Raw genomic sequence first — 22,606 nt, forward strand, 5'->3', positions numbered from 1 at the left:
CCACAGACACTTTTTCCTCTGCTATTTTCTCTTTTACTCCCATTCTCAGTCCCTCCCGGTATTTCCTCACCCATGATTCTCTGTATATTTCTCTCTTGTTGTAACTCATAATTAAATGTGTCCTCTTTAAACCTTGCACTTCAGGCTGCATAACGTCCCTCGAGTGTGCATAACTTTCTGTATCTTTTTGAGTTATTCTCCTTCATCTCTCAGAGACAGTGGTGGGCTGCAGTGAATATAACCCCCCCCTCCGCTCTGAGCTGCCGGTGCTCTGCAGAAACCTGGTGGGCGGTGCAGGCGCCAGTCTCATGCTGCACTCTCACTGTTTGTTTGTCTGCTGTGGATTCATTTAACTTCTCGCTGAGAGAAAGTTAACAGGTGAAACTTTTCCCGAGTCATCCACGTTCCTCGTAATTCATTCAGCACATTCAAGCACAAAATCCGGCCATGCTGATGTGTGTGTATGTATTTTGGATGGTTTTTTTTGTTTTTTGAGCTTTGCAAAGTTCAGGAGAAAAGCTTTCACACTTACCCGTTTGGTGCGGTTCATTTGGGCTAAGATAAGAGCTGTCAAACAACCTGAGTTGGATTTTTACATGAGTTTGGCAGCCTGACAAATGTCAATTCATATTTACACAGCAACTCTATTTAAATCAGCTCTCATGCACAGCTCTGGGATCAGCCGGTCATGTTGCTATTATAATAGGTCTGAATGTGTTTGTATACATTCTTTAGAGTCAGAATCAGAAGGAGCTTTATTGCCGAGTAGTATCATGTGTTTATACCAGATGTCTTTCAGAAACACACATTTCAGCTCGTTACCTGTATTGTGTGACCTGAATGCAGAGATTGTCCCTGATTGTACCTTGGAAAGTACTGCGATATATATGGCCGTTTCCCAAAATGACATGGATTAGCTTTGGCAAGTACGAGTCCAGCGACAGCCGTACCGGATCTTGAAATGTTATATTACAATAACATTGAAAGAATATTCTGCTGATTTGAACCTCACAGGTCAGCTGATCCTGAGTGGGGATGGCTGCAAAGAGGATAAAAGGCTACCCAACAGGCACAACAACACAGAGTTTATGTATATATGGGTTTATTTTATTGAAAGGGGGAGAGGCACAATGATGGCAGCTCACCTGGGAGGCTTTGGAAAAATGAGTCCCCTGAAATCGTGGGGTTTCTCCAGGAAAATGTTTAATATCAAACGAAAAGGACAGAAAATAAATCTGAAGCTAAAGTGAAAATAAAGTGACTCACATCCAGTCTATAAGCTGGAGGGGAGAGGGAAAGGGAGCTGGTGAGCTAAGGGGAGGAAAAACTATTCATTTCAGGTCTCACCGTGGTCCTCATTATCCATCATTATCAAGACAGTTTGGCTTGAAAACTTTTTCTTTCTGAAGGCCACACGCCTCAACACCTGGCCGGGTCACCACCGAGTCACTCTGGAGGCACTTTAAAGTCCGGTTCTGCCGCCCTTGTCCCAACCGGTTACTCATTGATTATGCACATACAGTCTCTTGTCTGTGGATCTGCGCAGCTAGATGCTGACTCAATTTTCCCATCAGCCTCCTCTCCCCTCTGCAGGTGTCCCATTGCCTCTGCTGTCCACCTCAACATCGTGGCGGAATTACTGCAGCGCCCAGATGGGCCTTTGACCTCGAAGCTCTGTACAGGAAGTCCGAGGAAAGGTCAAATCGGCGTCAAGACGGGAGGCGAAGAGAAAGAACAACAGCAGTGACTTGAGCTGAGATGGTTCTGCTTTCATTGTGTGTAACTGGATTAAATACAGGTGTGAAAGGTTGAGTGTGTGCAGACAAACTGTAAAACTGAGGAGCGACAGTAAACTGGGCAACACAACGCTGACCGAAGCAGAAAACATACAACCAAGACACACAAACTTTAAACTCTCATGCCGACTGAATATCTGAGCTTCTAAAAGCTCTGGAGCTGAATCTCTGCTTCTGTTTTTAACTCATTAATGGGGGTAATGAAATTGCAAATTCTGGTCACATTTGAATTATTCAGATTAAGTGAATCTGGTTCATCCCTTCTCCTTTCTGGCTGCATCATTTATAGCATGAAGTTTGTTCCAAGGAGAATCTCAAGACAAGGTCACATATTAAAGTCTGTGCTTCCTACAAATCAACTCTTAGTATCAACTGTTAAATTAGTCTCACATCGTTACTGGGGAAGTGTTATAAGTGCACAATACCGGCAGAGAAAATGCAATTAAGAGTGAAGTTCGAAACCGTTCCGGTCTCTAATGGAGACCGTCGCTGGACGCTATATGGCCAAAAGTATGTAGACACCGGACACCATGTTTATTAGTGTGCTGCTCCAACAGCCGTCACTCTTCTGTTTTAAATCTTTACAGCAGGTGTTGAACCTGCTGCAGGAATTTGTTCCCATTCAGACACAAGAGCAACACTGCTTCCATCACTGAGGTTGATCAGGTCTGACTCACGGTCGGCACTCCGGTTCACCCTAAAGCTGTTGGGTGGGGTTAGGGTCGGGGCTCTGTGCAGACCACCTCCCCAAAAATGTAACTACACAATCCAGACCGGCTTGTTAGCATCACAGTTCCTCCGAGCCCCCAGGAAGTGCTCCGTGCTTTGAAGCCAATTTTGGTGGTTCTAGTGGCCAAACAAGCGGCTATAAAACAGTGGATACATTTTTTTGAGCTTCATCACCTGTCAAAAAACTACTTTCACTTTCAGAATTTGATTAATTTGGAAGGTCTAGAGCAGTGGTCGGCAATCGGCGGACCGATTGCTTTGATAGCAGAAAAATAAATAAATTGATGACGGTACCTACTGAGCTAAACATGCATGCACATGAGTACACAAGGAATTGAAATAATTGGACTTTCTTCTGGCCCGCCATTTATAATGGCTTGAATTTTTCCTCCATTGAAGTTAGCGGGGGGCTAAACCTGAAGTTATCCAAATACCCTTGTCAGGGGATTTAAGGACACTTTACAATAAAATCTGTACATTTAGCACATTAAAAATAGATGCATAAAATAAATTACATTACATTTAGCTGACACCTTTATCCAAAACGACTTACAATTGCTATACATGTCAGTGCCTCTGGAGCAACAAGGGGTTAAGTTTCTTGCGCAGGGAATTGAACCCGAGTCTCTCACACCAAAGGCATGTGTCTTATCCACTGCACCATCACCGCCCCCACATAAATACAAAATACATAAATGCAGGTGAGATCATAAAACTAGCAAAAATCAGCAGGTGAAATGTCCTATAATTAGAGGGTGAAGGCAAATCTAAAGTGGTAGGTTTTAATAAGTGATCTGAATGTGTCCATCACGGATGTGTATTGGTAGGGAGCTCCAGAGCGAGGGCGCCGCGATGGTGAGAGCCCCATGTATGGTGCTTGGTCCTAAGTGGTGGGGAGAGGAGGTTTGTGTCGGAGGAGTTGAGGTTACGTAGAGCAGGTCTGTCAGGTCTGAAGGGACCCGGTTGTGGAGGAGGAGGATCCTATATTGAATGCATTAGGTCACAGGGAGTCGGTGGAGATTCTGGAGGACAGGGGTGATGTGGTCACAGGTGTGGACGAGGAGGCAGGCAGCAGAGTTCTGGATGTGTTGAAGTTTATTCAGGGATTTGGCTGATGAACCGTAGAGGATGCTGCAAAGTTTCGGCAGCAGAGAAGGCGAGCTGGCCGGGACGCCACACACCATGCTGATGCTAACGAGCAAGCTATTAGTACGTTTCGCAAAGACAGATAACATAAAATAGATAAAACTGCAGAACAACATCACAAACAGATGGACCAGCTTCAGGTTGAATTAAGCCCAGGAGAATCACTTTCAGGTTGGAAACTACCGAAAACCTGGGGACCCAACTGGATGCTGCAAATTTGGATTTCATCACTACCCTGAAGAACTATGCTAACTTTGAGAAGAGAGTTTTCCAAAGCTAAAGAACCTTGCAAAGACAATATTCACATCCTGGCAGGAAAAGAGAGTAGGCAACAGTCAGCCTCAGGGAGACTCTCATGCCCCGAGGTCACTGGGAAACTTCATCATGCAGATCTCAAGATTTTTTTATTGATTTAGCTGCTGTGTTTTTAAATGCCGCATCTCCACAAGCTACTGTTGAGAATAATGCACATGTATATATCTGCAACGTTGTTCTTCAATTCCATATTTATATATTTCCACATTTATTTATTTATGTTGACTGTATGTTTGTCTGCGTGTAGACACGTGTAAAACACTACTTGGCAATAAAGCTCCTTCTGATTCTGATTTGTAACTTTCTTAAATAAAATAAAAACACAGTAATCAGCTGTGTCTCTGTGCTGCTTCCTGTCCGACAGCACAGCGTCTCACCTCCCTGCTGTTGTTTCCTTCCTCTCCCGGCTTCAGGGCGCTGAGCGTCACGTCGGTCTGCTACGAAAAATGGAGGTCTTTTTGTCGTCAGCAGATTTTGTAGTGAACCTGGAGGGACCGACCGCCTGCGGAGGAAAAGTCACCGCTGCCTCTCGGAGCAGAGGACGAAAGAATCGGCTGATGTTTGATGCAGCAGGAAGGCGCTCCAAGGCCTCAGCAAAGACCTGGACCTGAACCCAGCATTCAAAGACATCACATGGAGTTCATGTGAAGGGTGCAGGGCAACGAAACGTCAGGGACCTGAAGGCATCTGGGTCCCGTCAACATCTCTAGTAAATGTGTCCAGGTTTTACCAATAAAACTCTTCCTCTCCCCAGCAGGTAAAGTGCTGCAAGTATGAGCGTAAAAAATAAAGTGCTCTTATTTACAAAGATGAAAAACTACGGAAGCCATAAGAGGCCGTACATTCAGACATTATCAGGGCTTGACATTAACTTTTTTGCTCACCAGCCAATGTGGCTAGTGGTTTCCCAGAGTTACTAGCCACACAGCATTTTCACTAGCCACATTTTTGTTGTTGGAAAATTACGTTGATTGATGATTATTTATATAGATGATTAAAGTTGACTATGGTGTGCTATAATTGGTGTGCTATAATTGGTGTGCTATAATGTACTAATATTATCATTAGCTCTGATAAAGTTGTGTTTAAAGCTCCTTTTTAATGAAAACATGTAGTTTATTAAGATAAACACGTAAAAATAGCAGCTTCTTATTACATATATTAAAAGTGCTGCATGGGTGAAAAGATATAACTATTTATTTTTAATAGCAGTAAATACTGTAATACAGAGTAGAAAAATGTTCTGCATTAGAAACAAAGAATAAATGTCTAAGAAAAAATCCACAATTAAGGCCACCGGATTTAAACTTTATCTAGGCCTACATCAGTTTTGTTTTGCATCTGCATTTCCTCAGAGCTTTGACGGGATTCATGTTCATCATCTTGAAGCTCTGGTCGCTCTGAGTAACGGGAGATACGTCCATCTGAGTCCACAGGTCTTTATTTTCCAGATTATTCCCATACAAACGCAGCTCCTGCTTTCCAACATATGCCGTGAGAAGCTTTATTAAAAAGGTAGTGACGATATGATGTGAGATGACGGCAGCCCTGCTAGTAGTCTATGTTGTGTCCTTTTTTAAACACCACCATGTCCCTTAATCATGAAGATAACTGTAATTTACAGCATTTACCGACACTTTCCTCCTGCCTTTTCTCTTTCTCTCGCTCTCCTGTGCATTTTCTCGGCCACTCGCGCACTGAACATTGTGCGATGTGTGTGCATTTACATTACAGTGTTGTTGTTCAAGACAATGGGCTTCACGAATGGACCAATGAGCAAACACCATGTAGGCCTACAGGTAGTACTCATGGGAGTTGTAGTGTCATAGTGCTGCATTGCAATTCGGTTGTTATTTCAGATGCCTTTTGAAAAGACTACAATTACACAACCCTTCGATTAAGAGTCCCGTTCTCTACCGACTGAGCTAACCGGGGAAATTATCCTTAAAAAAAATTACTTGCTGACCCCTGTACTCATTTTGTTCTCTCAAGATGAAATTAATTATGTCGTTATCTGGGGAAAACAACCATTGTTATTTCAAGATAAAAACATAAATATCTCGAGAAAACAAATTAAATTAAGTCATTCTCACGGGAAAACAGAGATAAAAAAATGTATGAATGTATGGCCTCTTAGGGCTTCCGTAAAAAAGCAACACCTGCTGGTTTAACAATAAAAAATAAGAAACTCTAAACCGAAATAGGGAAAGGTTGTTATTTATTTATATGTACATTATTATTATTTACCTTGAAATTTTAAAAGATGAGCTCACCCTGCTTTCTTCTTGTGCTGAGGCCGGATTTAAACCTGTGACACAGTGATTACAGTGCAGGGTTTTTAAGCTTCAGCCAAACAACGGCCTCCTCCTCCTCCTCCTCCTCCTGGCTGAAACGGCAGTGGAAAGCTCAATAATCTGACAATCTCTGCGGACATTACCGCTTCTGGCCGGAAGGCAGGTGCCTTAATTTCCAGCAATGGGTAGTTATTACTGAGCAGATCTTCTTAAAATGGAGTAGGTAATGGCCCGTGGTGCTTTGGGTGGTCGTCTAAGCTGCCTATTAGAGCTTAATGTGATTTACACTGCAGAGAGACGGAGAATAGAGGCACGGCAGAGCAGAGGAGGGCTAAATCGGGAAGAGAAAAGTGCCGGTGTGTGTGTGTGTGAGCAGGAATGAATCCATGAAGGAATTTAAATCGAATGTGATCTGCTTTTCCTGCCTTAAGTCCTGCCGGAAAGAAGAAGCGGCTGCACCGGAGGGAGGAACGAATCATGAGCTGGGATGCAGTGGGAGAATTTAGTGTATGTACGGGTGTTTCTGTCTGAAATGTGAGCAAAGATTAATCCCTGACGTCAATTTCATGACTTGGGGCAGTAATGCTTCTCTGAATAATCTGTAAGAGGGGCATGAAGTTGTGTCGTATGAGGAGCTCAGCACCAGTTTAACAGTTAACAGCCAACCAGAGAGCCACGGCGCTGCCACTGTTTTTACTCCCTTTATTTGTTTAGCAGGGATGAAAACCTCTCAGGCCTGTGTCGGTGTGGCTGGGTATCTGTTCTCGATCAGTCCAAACAACCTGGTACCAGTCAAACGATTTGATCCTTTTTGTATCCAGATCAGGCAGAAATTAGCACTTGTAGCACCAACACGTTTGAACAGCACGGCTCTGACTATCCGCATAAAATTAATAAATCATCACGCATTGTTTAACCTGGCCTCTAACCATACGTGTGTCCAGGCATCCTCCACTCTAGCAGATCTTCTCAGCTGCTGGATAGGGCTGCAACTAACGATTAATGTCATTATTGATTAATTTGTCAATCATTATAGTGATTAATCGATTAGTTGTTTGGTCCATAAACTGTCAGGAAATGGTGAACGATGTCCGATCAGTGTTTCCCAAAGCCCTGGAGGACGTCACTCAAATGTCTGTCACAGAGGAGGAAAGAAACCAGGACATGTTGGAATCAGAGAATTTTGACTCATTTTCTTAAAAATTGATCGATTATGGAAATAGTTAGCGAGTGATTTAATTACTCACAAGACCACGATGGTGTGGTGCAAGCGAGATGTTTGTGGAGTAAGAAATTTTCACGCAGTTTAAGAAACCTAATATATAAATTCATGTGCCGCCTTAATGGGTCACAAAATGAAATAATATTGGGCTTAATTAACATACGGCTAAGTACTACACGCTACCAATCCCACATGTGGAAACACTGGTATGATTGTCTCCTGCTAGAACAATGAGAATTGTTTTAAATTAATTTGATACTGTTCATTTTTCTAACCATGATTTATTGTGGTGTTTGCTATATGAATGCGTTTGTGGGTATGTATTTATGTATTGTTGTGAATAAGATTTGGACCTCGAGTCTGTAATAAAGGTTTTGAATTTAAATAGCTGACAACTGATCAATTTATCGACTAATCGTCAGAGCTCAACCGCTGGAGACACATAAGTGATTTTATTTTTTACAACTAACAATGGAACTCTAATTCTTCTTTGGCTGTTACCCTGAAGAACGTAAGTTAAGGAAGAAAGAGCACTTTCTCTGTTACAAGCAAAACAGATGATGGGAAAAATGTACACAGACCAAGAATTGGTTAGTGGTAAAAGGAACTGTCCAAATATGCGTCATTAGAAAAGAAATACTTACTATTTAAAAGGAAAACAAGAGCTTTTTAAGACGGCGTTGGCGCCTCCAACTGTCCTGAACATAAAGGGGAGAGCGGGGTGATTTGAGCCTGTGGGGAAGTTGAGCCCAGATATTTTACTGTAATTTTACGTTGCATTTTTATGCATCGCCAAGATGATGTGACATTATGCATTTTAGAGCAGAAACCTGTTACGAGGTGTGGTGTGTGGACAGAGAGGACCCAAATGCAGCGCTCAGAGGGAAGGAGGTTTATTGAAGGACGTACAGGCACGGGGAACCAAGGAGACAGGGGGCCAGGGAGCCGGGGAACACAGGGGCCGAGGAAGCGAGGAGAGGCGGGGGAACAGGGAGGACGCCGTGAGGGAAGTCCGAGGAGGAGTGGGCCGGTGGATGAGCCCAGCCGAACGGAGGACGAGGGTGAGTGAACCTGGGAGGGAAACAGACAGAGAGACAGGGTTAGGGAAGACAGCGACAAGGCACAGGGAAAATGTGAAAAACAAGAAACATGAAAGCCTGAACATGGGGGTGGCACCGGGTATGGAGCAACGACGATCAAGCGAGGATGGTGTGGAGAACCGGGGTTGAAATACAGGCAGTCATGAGGTGATTACTGGCAGGTGTGGCAGGCTGACGAGATGGCTGATGAGATGCAGGTGCAGGTAGTCGGCTGGGCTCAGGAGCAGAGGGAGAGAGAGAGAGAGAGAGAGAGCACACAGGGGAGAAAACACAGGGAGGCAGGCAGGGAACAGAAAACCAAGGAAAAAAGCAGAAAACTGATAAAAAGCAGAAAAACCAGGACACTCACCGTCAGCCGGGCTGCCACCACAACAGAAACCATCATCTCATGCTTCTATGAATGGAAGACAGACAGGCTTCAACTCCTATTGTGGGTTTGGACAGAGAGCAGTGGGAGAGGAAAAACAGGAAGTCCATTCATCAGGTGTCGCGGGACGTGAAGACCAACAGGAGGACTGTAAAGCGATACACTGATATGAAACAACCAGCAGACACAGCTGCAGTGTTTCACTATCTAAGTGCAACTGAATGTTGGGACCTGGCGTTGAGTTTTGCACGATGAAATGACATTGATGTCCCCGACCCCCATGTGGCTCAACTTACCCCCCATGTGGCTCAAGTTCCGCCAAGAGTCCACTTTGTTTTGGAAAGCCATATTTTGAAAACAATTTATTTCCGAATTGTTTATTCCCAGGGACGCAACACATCCTGAAATATATGCACATATTTCAGTTGGAGACATCACATGTCATGTCCTCGCTTTAAAGACACCTCGAGTAAAAAGTGGCTCAACTCACCCCGCTCTCCCCTATACGAATCTGGAAAGTGTGGAATCCACACTGGATCTGGAAGGACTGAAGTAGGACACTAGTGATTACGAGCTATAGGAGAAACATTACTTATCAGTTTATTTCCACCTATGTATACACGTGTGTGTACGTTTCCTTAAAAATGTATTTTAACCAGTTGGGGACCCCCAGCTATTTGCCCCTATTTCCAGGAAAAATGCCTAAAATACCAAACCCCAAATGAAGAAAGAAAAAATATATTTTCATCCTCGCCTGGTAAAAAAAAGTTATTTTTTTAATGCAATAAAAACCATTTAATCGATCCGGATTGAGCAGACCTTTCATTTTTCGTCCACAGGTCGGTCACCAGACCGCCAAAAAGCCGGCAGTTCCAAAGCAGCACTTCTGCTCTGCAGGACAGGCGAGAGACGGCAGGTGGCGCCCGGAGATATTTCTAGCAACAAATCAGCTGATTTTTGGACTGAAAAAGGCAAAAGTAAGTCAGCGGTTTTAAAGATCACGTGCTGCCCCCGGTAGCGTCGGTGCTCACGGGCAGGTGGCCAGATTAAGAATATTGGTGGTGATGTTTAAAATGACACTGCCCAAACATTACTTAATGATTAGTGTAAAAATCATTTGGATGGGGAGCCGTCGTGGCATTTTTACTCAACTGACCGCTTCCGTTCATATGATGCGTATCGAAGGAAGTAGAAAATAAACAAAGGTATCAGATGAAGTACTCTACTGGTATCGTGTGCTGCTAATGGGCCGTCTCGTTCGCTCTTACTGCAACTTGAAGGTTATGCTGGGAAAGAACCGTTGTTATAAGTAACTTCTCATATGTCTAATAGGAGTAATGGGAGGATGTGCAGTGTCACAGTGCTGCTGCCTTTTGAAGGTGAATTCTTGCTTTAAGTTTTTCACTCCGTGTCAAAAACACGAATATATATTATTTATGATCACACTGTTGCTCCCGACCAATCACAGGTGTGTGTTTGGGTACGGGGACAGCCTGCAGGTGGAACGTAACTGCATATGTAGGGATCCATATTTGTATTGGTTGCAATGTAAACTCAGATTCCTGCTGTTTAAAAGATGAAGATTGTTATTGGGCAGAATACTCAAGATTAACATTTCAGCCACGAGATAATATCACCTCATTATTTAATACACTGAAACTGATGGCAACAGGTTTCCTAACTGTCTGTTCTGAGGTACTTTAATTTTATTGTTTAATATTATGATTTTCTAGAAAGTTCAGACAAGGGTGAGATTAGTCTTCTATTGAATTTAACCATCTTCTCTTTACCGACACAATTTAGCACAGAGAATTAACGCCGTGCCTCCTCGCAGCTCGCCTGCCTGCAGCAACGGAGACGGCAGGCGTGGAAGCAGAGGTCACCTTCAGCTGCCCGCCAGCAGCTTTTCCTCCGCCGCTGCTAATCCGCCGTTAATTAACCACAATCTGCTCGTTGGCCAAATAATCCATCAATCAGACAATGAGGTTTAGGAGAATCAGCGTTTTACTCAAGTATGGCGCCCAGGTGGTTTATTTTCAAGCTTCTCTGAGGTTGACTGTTCTATTACAGGTGAACACAAGTACGCACTTTTTTAACGGCGCCCCCCTTGATGAATGCTATCACCACCTGTGTCCACTTCCTAAAGTGCGCTGCTTCAGTTACTGGTCAGTTACCACAGGGGCGTAGGTATAGACAGTGCAGCCGCGCTGGGGCCCACACTGTACTGAGGGTCCTTGACGGGAGCGGCCCCGCCGAATTACAGGCTGGTCTTTGTCAGTTACGTGGTAAAAGTGCGTTGATTGTCATCTATCAACAGTAAACACACATTACACCTCAAACTGTACTTTCAATGACAATCAAGTGCTATATATACACTCAAATGTGCATTTCCCACTTTGCCGTGGTGTCTGACGCCACAAACGTCTGCAGCTAGCAGTAGGCTATAAGGTATGATTACCTTATATAAGGTAATTGATTCAGCAGAATGAATTTAGTTTTATTTTCTTTGGTATTTGTGTCACATAGCTGACAAATGCAGCGATGATTGCTGGGTAATATGTGTATGGCTGCCCAGTCTTAAGTTTCTATTTAATCATGTGACAAGACTCCAGAAACCGGGTGAAACGCAAAATCTGACCAGTAGACTAGCGGAGCACACGTGCAAGCTCGCAGTAGTAGTGGCTGCCGTGCCGCTGTTTTAAAGGACGTCATCATCTCGGGGTCAGCTCGCCGCTGAGCACCTGTTGGATATTGTGGTTGAGGAGGCCACCTTTCATTTTGCTTTCTTATTCGCCGTAACGTCTGGCCTCTCTGTCGAAGAGGAATGTGGTTGTCGTGATTCAGGAGGTTTTTGTCTGCGTCATTTCAGCTCAGTGGACTCCTCCTCCTGCACTCAGCTGTTTGTAGTGACGTTCAGGATTGTGACGGTGACGGCACCGACCACGCTCCTCATAACTTTCTCTTTGTAACTTCTGTACTTTGCAAAGACAAAGGTCTAGGCTTGACAGTCCGACTGTAAAATCCATCACATGATGGTGCTTTGCTTCAGACCGCCGCTGCGTCCGGGCGCAGCAACACAGCTGCTGCAGCAGAACTGATGAATTTAATATGTTAATATGGAAAGAAATCGATTTAAGGAGCTTTAAATTAGGTAGGTTAGGTATTTACTGCATCTAATCTTATCAGTTGTTGCAACAAGGCATATAAATTTGCCAATAAAGGGTTCCCTTCTAGACGTGTGTGTGTGCTTCCTAACTGTGGAGCCCAAGGGCCCGTCATAACAGCCTGCACAGGGGCCCGTTGTTACTACCTTATGCTACTGGCGGAGCTGGAAGACGTTAACATTACCAGCAACGGAGAGACAGGTGTGTGTGAGACGAGGACGTGTCTGTGCGTCGGCGTTGCGGCGCTGGTTTAGGCTAACGTTATGTGAATGGAAACATCAAACATGCATTAACACACATTAACCTTCATCACCCAGATGTGGTGATGAGGAGAAAGCAAACCCAGCTCCTTGTCCCCGCTGCTTTCAAGTCAGTACTATTTAAATCTGTATTTAAAGCAGCCTTTAGATTCAAAAACAGAACAGGATGAATAATCACTGAAGCAATTGGCTTATTATATATTATATTATATTATATTACCTTATCTAGCCAAGGTGGAACTCATACTGCACAATTTATTTCGTAGTTTTTTTTCAAACCTGTAAGAGTTCTTAGTGCGACAAATATTGTTTTAATTTTATGTTATCAGAGTACAAACACCACCCCAAAAAGCTATTGTGTATTAAATATGAATCTGAGTATTATAATAAAATGTTTTATTAAATTCAGGGTTTCAGTAAATAATTTTCTCTGGCTTAAAATTCATACAGCTTTTTCTTTCTGCGGCAGTGAAGTTGGCTTTAAATCTCATCCTGGTCGATTTAACTTGGCGAATCCTGGGGGAGAAATATTCTGTTTTTCTGCAGGCTGGAGTTACTGGTCACTAAAAACATTACAGAAACCTAACTTGCTGTTGTTGTTTTTCTTCTGCTGATGGTTTCAGCATTTCCTGTTTTACTTTCTCTGTTGTGATCCTGTTTGACTTCCTGTCACTGACCGTCATCATGTTCACCCCTCCTGGTGTATTAAGTTGGGCTGTTTCAGCGTTTAGTTTCATGTTTCTCGTCTCTGGATTATTCCCCTTGTTTCCCTCGTGTCGTTTGGACTTGATGGATTTCTCACCTGTTCTCTCCTCACCTCACCTGTAAGTATTATAAAACCTCACTAATGATACCTCTGTCTCCCAAGTGTCTGCAAAACCTGTAAGCAAAATGATCACAGCCTGCCAAAGACGATTTTAACTCGCCCTGTTAAGTTGGGAAACTGCCCAATCTGGCAGCACTGCTCCCGTGTGTCGGTGGTGCGCATTGTGATTCACTAACTGAATAAACCTCGGCTGAAGGTATTCACACAGTTTTCCTAACACATCTGAAACTGAGTTGGCCCCGGAGGCCCCTGCTGATTCACCCTCCAACATCCGCACCCTTCATTTTTTCTCTGCTGGACCTTCCTGCTGGGGGAAAATGAATTCCTCTCACATTGGGTGCACGGTGCAGGTTATTTGCATTTTTCAGATATGGGGCTCATTTCACAACATTTCATGGGGCCGGGTCGACAAATCAGCAGCGGGAGGTCGAAAGCGTCACAAAGCTCGTTTCATTCAGAATTCACACCGAGTGGGAGAAAAAACTCTGAGGAGCGGCCGAACTTTTAGGTTTTTCTGGTTCTGTTGTGCTCGTAGTCGATTGTTTGGAAGGTCACAGCGTCCAGGCTGCATGTGTGCATGTTAATGTTCCTGAGCACCCGGTCATGATCATCGAATCTACTTGAAAGGATATTTGGAGCATAGAAAGTAGGATAATTCTCTTAAATTAAAAAAATCCAGGTTCCAAGGTCTGTACTTTCACCTGGAGCAAGCATCGCCGCTCGCACCTTTTCAACCTCACGTATTCAGAAGGCGTGCCACAGGCGAAGCCACCGCGGATCGCCCAGGAGAATAAAAAGTCTGTGAATCTGCTCCGTCCTGCCAAACAGCCCAACCGGGGAATCAAGCGGCGATTAAGCTCCCCCGAGCCGCACATGAAGGACGATCCACCAGCCTTGTCCTCATTAAGGCTCCATTAGCGGGAGTGTAATGGATTTTTAATGAAGGAGGGAGACACAAACACAAAGACGAGCTTGACTCGACCCCGACATCGGCAGGGAGTTACGCCAATCATCACCCTGAGTCCTGCTCGGCCTCGTCGTCTTCTGCTGCCGTCCTCCGAGGGACGCAAATATCCAGGAACTCAGATTTCAGATTTTTACAAACCCTCGCTTATTATTTTCTGTAAACCTTGAAAGGTGAAGCAAAACACAAATCATGTTATTTTGTATCTGGTTTTCTTTCTTTTAATCTCTCATTAGCAGTTTTTGTTTTCTTACTCTGTGTCGAAGCAATCAGCTCCTCTTCTTAGGGGAGCCTTGTTCGTCCCCCGACTGTGTCGACTCCTATTATACAAGTCCGACAAACACCATTAAGATTTTTTTTTGTAACTCACAGCAGAGTGATGGGCTTGGGTGGAAAGTCGTTAAAGCTGCTGCAGTCAAAGTGAGGAGTTTAATCAGTTAGCTGATGAGATCCATCAGTGTTTTGTTCCTGAAATGTCAGACAGATTTACATCCTTTCTTTTACGCAATTTCACACCATTTATAAAGCTAATATTATTCTTTAAAGGTCACCTCCGGTTTTAAGAAATTAAAAAATACTCCGTCTTAAAGAAAAATTTGACTAATACGGTTCTCCCAAAAAAGAAAAACTATTTCTTCATCCTCGTAAACCCTGAATCTATGAACACACAGCCATTGTTTATTGTTTATTAATGCAGCGGGACAAGATTCATTAGCATTATTTTATAAAAGTAAATATGTTGTCACAGTTATTCAGGCAACAGAGGGAGGAGGACTTAAATATAGAGCAACACACACACGGAGAGCAGGTAGGATGATGGGCGGGGGCGGAGCTAGACTCAGCACAGTGGGGGCGGAGCTTCATCACAGGGCCCACCTGCTACAAAGTCATTTATACCAAGTTAGAAAGTCCACTGAGTCCGTCTCCGTCGCGGCAGCCAAGGCTGATGGCAGTAACTCTAGTCAACGCTTGTCTCACACCAGGGGCGAGTTCAACGCCTGCAAAACATTTTGAGATTGGACTCGCCCCAGAAGTGTCTCTCCGCTCCTCTCTGGAGAGAATACGCAGCCATTTTCAAAATAAGACCCTGTGCAGACCCACGATCGCTTCTCGACAATAAACACGGTTTAAAGAGACAGAAAAGACCAACAATTGAACTGCGTAGATACTTAATCAAAGTAGAAGGTCAAAAAGCAAGCACTTATCACTAGATCAACAAAATCTAAACATGTCAGCAAAATCAGGCAGGCAAAACGCTCTTATTCTGAAAAGCTCCCTGTGGGATCTGCGGATCGTAACGAAAGCGTGGGGCAGGCTGCACGCTCCGCTGCTGAGACACTTCCAGCGGAGGCTGAGGACAGAACTAAACCGCGGCGCGTCCCTCAGAATTCCCATGATGCACGGCGGAGAAGGGAGTTTTGTTAAAATTAGCTTATAAGTCTCCTATTTGATTGAAATACAAAATTTAAATTGTGAGTTATGTTTTTTAAAGTGTCGTTCTTGTGGTGTTTTTTTATAAAGCTTCCAGTCTATGGGTTTACTCTTGAAACCAGGAATGAAGCGCCTGTTTCATTTGATAAGAACGGCTGCACTGATGTCTGACCGACAAAAGCAGTTATCTCGTACGGTCGTGTCTACAAGCAAATCACAACGCATTTGTGGCAATGCAGGGGGCTCCTACGTAGCCGGGGCCCCGGGTCGGCCGCCCCCGTGCACCCACGCCATCTCCGCTGATGATGAAGGGAAATAAGTTCATGGTCAGGAACAGGTGGCAGATTACAGAGGCTGTCGGCAAGATTAACAATCTGACAAACGATATACATGTGTGTCAGTGTGGACATGCTGCACATTGTTAGATCGTCAGTTCAGTCGTTCAGTTCATATTACGGGAAGAGTTCTGATATCCCGTATGGTAAACAAGTGACCCCTAAAATCCACAGAATCCAGCTATGGCTGCTCGGTGTTGTGCCAAGTTATGCCTGCCTGCAGAGAATTGCATGCACCTCCAAATAGCCTACTGCTTTTAAACGCTATAATATCCTTTGTGGGGTTCATCACTGGTGATAAAGATTTGAAGCATATATATTTGAGTTGTTAATATTTTATTACACTTAGTAGAAGTAGCATTCATTAAGATTCAGCTAAAATATGTGTTGATTACCACGTTTGATCAGTGAGCACAGCAAAGTGTCTGAAAAGGACCTTAAGAGGTGAATGCATAATGCGGCAGAACAGATGTTGAAGGCCGAGATTTGCATCCGCCTCTTTCCTCAGCATAAATGAGCGTCACCAGCTCTGCAGAGAACAGGTAGCAGGTCTATTTTTGATAGATGATGCGTCAAGCAGCACAGAGCAGATCGAACCAGGCAGGAAGTCAGACACAGAACGGCAGAGAGGATACGGTCAATTTTCAAAATAAAACACCCTGTGGAGACAATAAACACAGTTAAAAGGGACACAAAAAGAAATCATTTTACTACGGAGCCTACTGAAACATAGTAGAAGCACAAAAAACAAACACTGATTACCAAATCAACAAAATCTAAACATGTCAGCCAAATGAGGCAGAACGCTCTGATTCTGAAACGCTCCCTGTGGGATCTGCAGCCTGAAGTTGAACGAAACGTGGTCCCACAGAGCCGTGAAGAAGGTAGTAGAAGCAGGTCAAATTAATAACAAGTCAATAACGTGCGGCAGGCTGCACGCTCCGCTGCTGAGACGCTTCCAGAGGACTTTGACGCTGTGGACGGAACGAAAACGTGGCGCAGCCGTAACGCGGCGCAGCCGTAACGCGACGCAGCCGGAGTCAGTGGATTCCCGGCTTGAGACATCTTTGTTGAGGGAGAGTTTTGTTTGAAAGGAATTTAAGGCCTTTCCCAAATATGGGCAGAGTGAGTTCAGGGATTGAGGCAAATAAAATCTTTGGGCCATTAATTGAAGATTTACGGTATTTACCGAGACCCTTAATGGCCACAGTGGCACGCGACACAATGGAGATGTAAAATAATAGTAGTGGACTAATACAAATATCAAAAACTAAATTATAGCAACAACAATGATAATAATATTTGGACAATAATAATTGCAGCAACGGCAGGAACACGGGGGCAGCAGGAAGCCCGCAACCAGCCCGATCCAGACTCTGCAGCTCCGGACAAATATTAATGTGACTTTAAATGAGGTTTTCCTACATGTGGAACATGTTCTGGGTTCACTTCACCTCTCTGTACAGATTTAGTGAGAGGACGAAGGTCGCCCAGCTGCAGTCGAACCGCAGATTAAATGCTATGTATCTCTACCGCCAGGCGACCGTCCGGTGTAGATCATTTTTACGTGGTTTGAGTAATTTGATAAAAATGTTGTTAATTAAGCAGCAGCTGTGACTTCAGAGGGTTAATGGGCATTTCAGAATATAATTACAGTCTGCGGTCCATTACAGAGCAATGAGCCTGAGGTTGTATACAGCGCTCGTTTGAAAAAATCTGAGGTTAGATGTCTTATTCAGAACCTGAACTATTCAATTTCCCCAAACATTGTTTAGAGACATAAACCCAGTCACAAAGGCCTCGCGTTCATTGTGCACCTCAGCGAATGTCACCTTTCACAGTCCTGTGTCTTGGAATTCAAACTAATTTCCCCACCTGCACCTCTGCAATAATTAACACAGATATTGATTCCATTTAACAGCTTTTAAACCGCACGCCATTTGATATAAAGCAGTAAAGACGTCCCGCTTAATTGTTGCCTCCAAAAGGTCAGTTTTAATTAATGTTGTGACTCCATAATACAAGTGTGATTATCAGAGAGTTTCACTCGGCATACTAAACATGCAGAAATACCGCCAGGGAGTTTTTTTCTTTGCGAAAGGTGTTTGTGCCGTGTGTTTCATCACCAACAACCAGAGCACATCAGAACAGCAGCAGTGCGCAAAGCTAATAAAAGAGGCAAATCAATCATAATTACCTCCACGAGATAGGAATTTACAGTAGCTCAGACCCAAGATTGTTCTCTAGATGAATGGAAAATTGATGGGAGTGCAAGGTCAAGCACTCGGGATCATCTTCTTTGGTATCACTCAGGCAACACAAAGGCTCTTACACTGATTAATACACTTTTACATCAGTAGATATAAAAGATGAAACAACAGCAGACACGTTAAGTTGAAATAAAAAGCTCAATTTGAGAGAAAACTACGAAGCCAGTGTTCCTAAACATCTTCACAAGTCAGTCCGTCTCTGACTGTCGGAGGCTGGATGAGACAAAGACGTGGACAGAGCGTGACGTGTGCAGATCAATACAACAGACGCTGATACAATCAGCCTTTACAGTCACGGCCAATTAGCAGCGTCACAATGAGAGCACCAAAGTAAATGAAACATCTTCTGCAGTGAAATAGCTCCACAGTTACTGAATGAATTGCCAATAAGGAAATGTCTTGTATTGGGATGACGTGTGGTTCAGACCTTCATGTTCCACCATCCTGGTGATCCTGCAAGTAAATCTGCCTGTACTGAATTAAAATAATGCACATTGTAGCGTGCAGGGGCGGCGTGGCCGCGAGCAGCTAGCCTACAAAGCACAAAAACAAACACGTCTATCTTTCAATCATTTCTACAAGGTAATGTTTTCTACAGGCCTGGTCGAGAAAGAAAACACAGCTGCAGAGATTCAGTAGCCACGGTTACAGCGGTGTTTCCTCGCGGAGTCTGTCTGTCTGAAAAGGCTTTATACAGACAAACGCTAAAACACGTGGCCAGCTGCGTGGAAGCTCGTAACGCCGGCAGAGAAACAGAGCCGGTGGGCGGAGCTTCATCCCGGCGCCCACCTGCTACCGAGTCATTTATACCAAGTTCACAAGAGAAGTGGTGGGGACGACGGCGCTCAGATAAGGGTTGTGAAGAGACACAATATTTTGATGATTAAACGCTTCATTTCCTGCAATCTGGTTTCTGCACCAATTTATGGTGGAAATGTTTTTATTTATGTAAAAGGAAACACAAAATTCAGGTAGCACGTGACATTTCAAAATCAATAAATATAACAGAATAAGATGCCATTGAATATTTTTTGGCGCACGGACACTTTTAGTGAGGTTTCTACGCACAGTTTTATAAATGAGACTCCTGGAGTTTCTAACTAAATTAAAAAGAATTCATTTCTCATTGAGGTGAAAAGTTGCCACATGCACATTTAAAGAGGTTACTTCCCCAAACAAAGACACAAAGAGGAGGGAAGGCTGGATCATGACTCAGCAGGGACGATATCACATCAGAGAAACAGATCTGAACACAACACAAATGACTGAGAGTCTTTCTGCATTATATTCAATATGAATATAGGACTCACATAGAACTCATACAGTCACACAAATAACACATAATTCTTCTTCTTAGGCTCCCAGAGGCAGAATTGAACAATTTTATGGTCACAACCTGAAACATCACTTCTGAATAACAAGCAGCGAGTCTGGATCATTATATTTACAGACGACTTACCCAGGCCAGGCCAAAGTCATTGAAGTGGAACCTTTTGAAGTGAAAGGTCATCAGGCAGTAAATTCTCTCCCAGATGAAAGGCCTCAGCAATTGGAGCATGATCAGGGACGAGGCTGAACGTATGCACCTGAAACACGGACAACTAGAACAAAATGAAAGTAGGAGTCAAAGACCCGCCAAAGCCAAAGAGAGAGCCGGGAAAAAAAGAAGAGATCAAAAGCCTAGAGCCTGTATTGCTGGCACAATTACCACTATTCTTTTCACTATTCCCAGTCCGGCCTGCTGGGTAGCTGTACATGTGATGAGAGAACGGTAGCAGTGATTTTCTCATCAGGACCGAACAGACTGTACACCTCCTCCGTCTGACATTTCCCTGGAGGTCTCACAAACTTTGTAAAGAGTGACGAGTGGCTTGGGAAAGGCTGTCGTCTTTTTATTGCCCTGCCCCACAGCTGCTGTGCAGTCCTGTCAGAGACGGATTAAATGTTTATGAAAGAAATTCACAGTGCGAGCCTTTTTGTAAAAGTGCTTATCTGTTATCTGAGCTTAAAGACAGAGTCCAGGATGTCCAGAGCCCCGTCAGCAGAGCCGGCCTGTTGCATAGGCAACATAGGCGGTTGCCTAAGGCGCAAAATGTCAGGGGGCGCCGCAAGAGAAGGTTTTCGACTTGGCGTGAATCAGCTCTGCCCAGCTGATGCGACACCAGCGTACGCTGTGATCGTAATCACCTCCGGCTGTGAGTCCAAACAGTTGTGTCCACTTTGTCATGTAGAGTTTTGCACTATAAACGGCAGCCAGGCTCTGTGTGGGGCTGTGAGCTGCACTTTACCGGAGCTGCTGAAGTTAACGTGTGTGGATTTGTGGTGAGTGTTTGGTTTTGGTTTCACATGCAACATGCGGTCCCAAACTGTGTCGGTCAAACGGTCTAAAGGGGATCATTCCAGCGGAGCAATAACCTAATATATAATGAATTCTAATTAAACGATGATGTGTGGGAGAGATTCTGAGTGTGCAGAAAGTTTTGAACATGAGCAGAAAATCCAGGAGTTTCTAACTTAAATTAAAATGAACTTATTTGAGGTGAAAAGTTGTCACATGCACGAAGTTATTGTTTTTTTTCTTTTATACTGTATTATTAATTTCATCATTTGAATTCTCACCTGCAGAAAAGGCAGAAAGTTTCACCAGAATGCAGGAAATGAAGTCTTCAATACTTTAAATTTTCTGGGTCAGGACCCCCAGACCCACCTCTTCATTTGAGCCCGCCCCCCACCATTGAAACTAAAGCAATGCTCTTGCATTTCAAGAAATCTGCCCCATTGTACAAGAAAACACTCTCTGGTTTGACACACAGTTTGTGGAGGGACACACACAGGTTTGGTTTGACAGGTATGCTGCTCACGCTTATTCATAATTGACCACCTGTCCTCTGCAGCAGCGGCACGAGATGCCCTTTATTCTCCGTATTGAAGCCATTTGAACATGTGGTAGGTCTGTATGCAGTTTGGTTAGGTTTAGGAAGCGTCGGTGTTTGGCGCCCTGGGATGAGACCGGGCTCATACTCTTGCAGCCGGTTTGGATGTGGCAGTGTGGCTGCTCCTGAATATGGCGACCTTTTGTTGCTGTCAACTTTCTCTGTGATCACTCTTTTTAAATGTCAGCGTTGCCAGTCTCACAGAAATAGTCTGCTGTTGTCTGTGTTTTCTTTAATGTACATGTAGTTTTGCATACTTTTACTGTGATGAGTTTATCTGCAGCGCAGTATTTTGTAATGAGAATGACTGCAGCCTACGGTGGAAGAAGTATTCAGATAGAAATATCACACTTGAGAAAATACTCCACAACAAGTAAAACATTCCAAATCTTACTTGAATAAAAGTATTTAAATATTGTCTGCAAAATGTACTTAAAAGTACAAGAAATACTAAAGCACAACATTTTCTACAGGGCAGTAAATGTCAGTGTTTTTCTATTGTGATGTTTTTGGATTCTTTTTAGAAAGATAGATCATTTATTCGTCCCCGATGGGAAACTGCAGTGTCATAGTTTGCAGCGGCTTACATAAACTAAATAAACACAATTACAGTTAGGAAACACACACAGCTTACACAAAACACACACGAGGTATGTGGCAAACAAACCTGTAGAGGTCTTTACTATCTCCGTCTGAAGACACTTTGTTGTTCGTGCAGAGGATGTGAAGTGTTACCCATAATTTTGAGCAACAAACAGGATTAATATTGCTGCTGCAGTAATGTGTATGTTGCATTTTACTGCTGTACATGTTTAGAGTTTAGAGCCCGAAAGATGTGGGATTTTTAAGTCTGATATCAATTTCGATATTTGAGGATTTTAAAATCTGATATACTTTTTCCCCCTAATTTTAAGAAATGCATAACATTAACAAAGATTATCCCTAATGTTTATTATGTTGAGACCTCACCAAGAAACCACGACATAATGCAGTTTAAAAATAAACTTTGTTATTGATAGAAATAGTACTTTGAACGAAAAGTACAACAAAATAGTTTTGATTTAAAAAACAGTCAAATGTGTAAAACTATATATATAACTATATTTATTATAAATTATAGAGTACTTCTACTAATGAACATGAAATTAAATAGTGTATGTATTGTGGGGGCCGGCGAAACAGAAACCATAAAAAAACAATATAGGACTACTACTAAAAATAATAATAATAATAGCATACATCATCTCTCATGTCATTGTTATACACAGCCTGTATGAAACGGAGAAAGCAGTCAAACTGAAACTCCTACTAGAAGCAAGTGCTGTCTCATTGGTTTCAACTGAATTCAAAAATAATGTGGTTATGGAGGATTTTGTTTGTTATGCACTTTATAATAATGTGCATTTGCTGTAGGATTTTTGAAAGGACGACATTATTTTATTTACATTGATTGT

General features: G+C 43.3%; 1 long non-coding RNA gene across 1 annotated transcript; it reads left to right on the forward strand.

Annotated features, from left to right (window-relative positions):
• Positions 1–236: 236 nt before the first annotated feature.
• LOC119890647 lies at positions 237–4,736 on the forward strand. The gene is made up of 2 exons (XR_005442266.1): positions 237–378; positions 4,400–4,736. It is a non-coding gene; the product is annotated as an uncharacterized LOC119890647 (long non-coding RNA).
• The last annotated feature ends 17,870 nt before the right edge of the window (positions 4,737–22,606 follow it).

Source organism: Micropterus salmoides, unplaced genomic scaffold, assembly GCF_014851395.1.
Source record: "Micropterus salmoides isolate LMB-PRFRI ecotype aquatic unplaced genomic scaffold, ASM1485139v1 Ms_hic_scaffold_6, whole genome shotgun sequence".
Classification (NCBI taxonomy): Eukaryota; Metazoa; Chordata; class Actinopteri; order Centrarchiformes; family Centrarchidae; genus Micropterus; species Micropterus salmoides.